Source organism: Carlito syrichta, unplaced genomic scaffold, assembly GCF_000164805.1.
Source record: "Carlito syrichta isolate Samal-C Ts95f unplaced genomic scaffold, Tarsius_syrichta-2.0.1 Scaffold270753, whole genome shotgun sequence".
Taxonomy (NCBI): domain Eukaryota; kingdom Metazoa; phylum Chordata; class Mammalia; order Primates; family Tarsiidae; genus Carlito; species Carlito syrichta.
Genome location: NW_007214849.1, coordinates 232130 through 235656, shown reverse-complemented (window position 1 = coordinate 235656; position 3527 = coordinate 232130). Strand labels below are relative to the sequence as shown.

General features: G+C 49.7%; 1 long non-coding RNA gene across 1 annotated transcript; it reads left to right on the top strand.

Annotated features, from left to right (window-relative positions):
* The first annotated feature begins 2567 nt into the window (after positions 1-2567).
* Positions 2568-3179, top strand: LOC103254120. The gene is made up of 2 exons (XR_503935.2): positions 2568-2665; positions 2945-3179. It is a non-coding gene; the product is annotated as an uncharacterized LOC103254120 (long non-coding RNA).
* Positions 3180-3527: the final 348 nt, after the last annotated feature.

The following is a 3527-nucleotide window of genomic DNA, read 5'->3' as shown; positions in this document are numbered from 1 at the left end:
GGGGAGCCCGGTGGAAGGGAGGGAGGAGCTGATTGTCACCCTTTGCTTTAGAGCTGTGGTGTACCTGACAATCTTAAGGAAGTCGGTGGGCTGGGTAGACAAGAAGGAACAAGCTCCTGGACCGTTCGCAGGCTCCATCAGAACTGACAGCCTGGTTGGAGCTCCGAGGAGCACCTTGTGCCCTCGCACCCTTCCTGCAGCTGTTACTGCAGTTTCAGGCAGAGATCCAGGCACTGCGGAGGAAGGGAGAGGCACAGTGACCTACACAGACCCAAGGGAGAGATGCATTCCTTTGAATATGAGGACAGAGGGAAAAACAGAACGCGTCCAGGTTGAGGGGTCGCAGCAGTCTGTGGAGAGACTGTTTTGAAAGAGGCTGTCAGGGAACAGAAAGGGTTAAGCCTCCCTCGTCCTGATGAAGCTGCTTCCCTTCCCAAATCAGGCCTTCCTCTATCACTAGACACCCCCCCTCCCACCCCAGCAGCAGCTGGTCCTAGAGACCCACCCCCGCCCCCGCCCCCAACCGTGCTGCCTCAGTCCCATCCCATCTCCAGCTCTGTGTGAAGCACGAGCTGCAACAGCGGATGGTGGCAAGACCTAAGCTCATTATTTTCCAGGTGGAGAAAATGGAGGTGGGGCCGGTCCCCAGCAGCAGAGGGAGGAGCCAAGAGAGGAGGCCAAGAGCTGGGTCTTCCTGCCCAGGAACGCCCGCCCCCCCCCGGCCCCCCAACCTCCCAAGGCAGAGAGGCCTGTCTTTGCAAGGCAAGGGCCATAAAGGATGCTTCGGAGTTTGATTTGATTCCTGACACAGTAATCAAGGCCTCGGAGTCTCCGTGGAATCTTACTGAGGACGTCTTTCTTCTCTAAAGCCTCAGTCTAGAGCACTCAAGAAACTCGTATCCAATGATACTGTGAAGCATCGGTACCCCTCCCTAGCCTGGTTCCCTCCCAAATATTTATTGAGTACTTACTATGTGTGACCCTTGTGTAATTATTACCTCTTAGGCTTCTTGTTGGCCTCCTAAGGGAGTGTTTAGAGTGAGACAGGCGGAGGTTAAGTGTGCCAGGCCCCACCTAGATACTTCTAGAACCTTCTGTGGGTCTGCAGAGAGTGCCACAACCTGCTCGCCCCTGCAGAGAGAGTGCTGCAATGCACTTCACTCGGAGTGCAGTGCCTGGCTGGCCCTCAAGTCCCAGAAGGCAGGATTAGCTGCAGGACAAAAAGGGAGAGCAGCTTCTCATCCTTGAGCTTTTGCAAGGCTCGTCCTGAGAGACTGCGGTTGCCTTCAGAAATATGCCTCCCCTGAGATTAGGACCTGCCTGAGTCCTGGTGTCCCCTTCGGCCTTTCTGGACAAGTTCCTGAAGAGGAAAGCAGACAGGGCTGTGCCTCCTCGGGGTGTTCATTGCCTTGCCTCTGCCCTCTCTGCTCACTGCGAAGGCTGCTCCAAGCTTCTTTTAGGCATGTCTTAAGCCTCTGATCACCAAGCCCCTTGCCCCACAAATGGCATAAAAGCGAGCCCTGTCTCTGTCATTACCTTCCCATAATTCCTTCAGACGTGGAGGTACCTTTTCACTGATAAGCCCTCCGGTAAAATCTCCCCAAGTGATGCCCCTTCTAGATAGAACCCTGACGCACTTCTCCCTGAGAGCTTAAATCGCAGGCACCATGGCCAAGGCCTCCCAGGTTTCTGCCGCAGATAATTATGATGGGAGGGGCGTATGTTTTATTTTATGACTTATGTAAACTCTTGTTCCAGAAAGCTGTAATGTCTGTGGGAGTGTTCTGGGCTTGCTGTGTGCATCAGTGTTGGTATATACGGTGTACCAGGTCTCATTACAAAATACGTGTTTACGTAGGATTTTAATGGCCAAGAATGACAAAGAAATGAACGGACCATTTGGTCACATGTGTTACTGTGAGCCTCCTTCACCAAATGAGGTGTCTGAGCAAAGGTCAGCCCTTCCCTTATTTTAATCTAGGGCCCATTTATGCCCACAGGTGATTCTGCAAGTAACCTAAAGATTTCTGTTCTTTCAGAGCATTTCTTTAACTTTTAACATCATCACCCCCTACCTGTCTCTTTGAGCCCCTCTGATTACATCCTATGGCTTAAATGAAAAGGGGAAATAGATCGTTGTTGTTTTTTTAAGTAGGACTCAGTCGGGACAGTTTGCTGACTGAATACCCAAAGGTCCCCACTGGTTCATATACGCCAGCATCGTTATCATTATGAGCGCGCGTATGTTTCCTAAGGTAATCATACCAGATATTTTCAATTTAGGAATGTATCAAAGGAAAAATTGGTAATATTATTCTTTCCCCTGCCAGAGACAGCCAAAATATCTGTTTAATCGGAAAAGCGGTTGATCTTTTTTTTTTTTTTTTTTTGAGTTGGAGTCTCACTCTGTCACCCAAACTGGAGTACCGTGGCCTCGACCCGCTGGGCTCCGGCGATCCTTCTGCCTCAGCCTTCCAAGTAGCCCGAACGCGCTACCACACCCGGCTAATTTTTGATTTATTGTAGAGATGAGGTCTCGCCAAGTTGCCTGGGTGGGTCTCGAGCCCACAGGCTCAGGCAATCCACTCGCCCTGGCCTCCGAAAGTGCTGGGATGACAGGCTGAGCCACCAAGCCCGGCCGGTTGACCTTTTAACAGAGGCAAAGGTAAACTCCTGTAAGTTACTTCTTTTACCAAAGGGAGTGGGGTGGCTTTTGTGTTTGCATGAGGAACTTTAGCCAGGGAAATATGGGAGGGGGGTGTATCCTCAACAGTCATACACATCCATATACACACATACACCCATATGCCCATATACCAAATTCATTGCTACTGTTTGGAGGGCGGCATTTAGCCACCATCCATTTCTATTGTCTCAGCAGGGAAATAATTTTCTCTTTCCCTCTATTGAACTTACATAACAACCCCCCCCATTCCAACCTTAGAATGGAGTCCTCTGGGGGCAGCTGCAAAACATTCTCCCTGGGACAGATGGAGCCTCCCCTTCCTCAGCTACTCTGTGGGTGGTTTTAAAGCCCATGAGTCAACGCGGGCTGGCTGAGGAGTTTTGCGGATGGTGTGTGTTTTGGAGGCTTGGCTAGCTGATTCACAGTGATGAGTATATCGGTAATCACAACGATGAGAAGGATGGTACCTAATAAAGATTTTTTTTTCTTTCAAGTCCCATCTACAGTTCTTTCATTGGGTGTTTTGCCAAGTCTTACGCCATTTGATTTCAGTGTTCTTTGGGTTGTTGTCTTTTTTAAGAAAACGTATGTAATGCTTAAGTACGTCACAGAGGTAGACCTACAACAAGAAAAAGGACTTCAAACGGATTTTATGTGATGCAATGTGTGGTTGCTTTGGGCCGGAAAAAGGGGGGAGCGGGAGAGGCCTGGAGATCTGGGGCCAAATTTAGATGGCCTAAAAAAAAAAAAAAAAAAAAGCAGGCCTTATTGAGAGCATGGAATGTTCCAGGTCAGAAAAAAGTGTCAGCAACTCTCCATAGGTTCACGGTTTCTTTTCCTA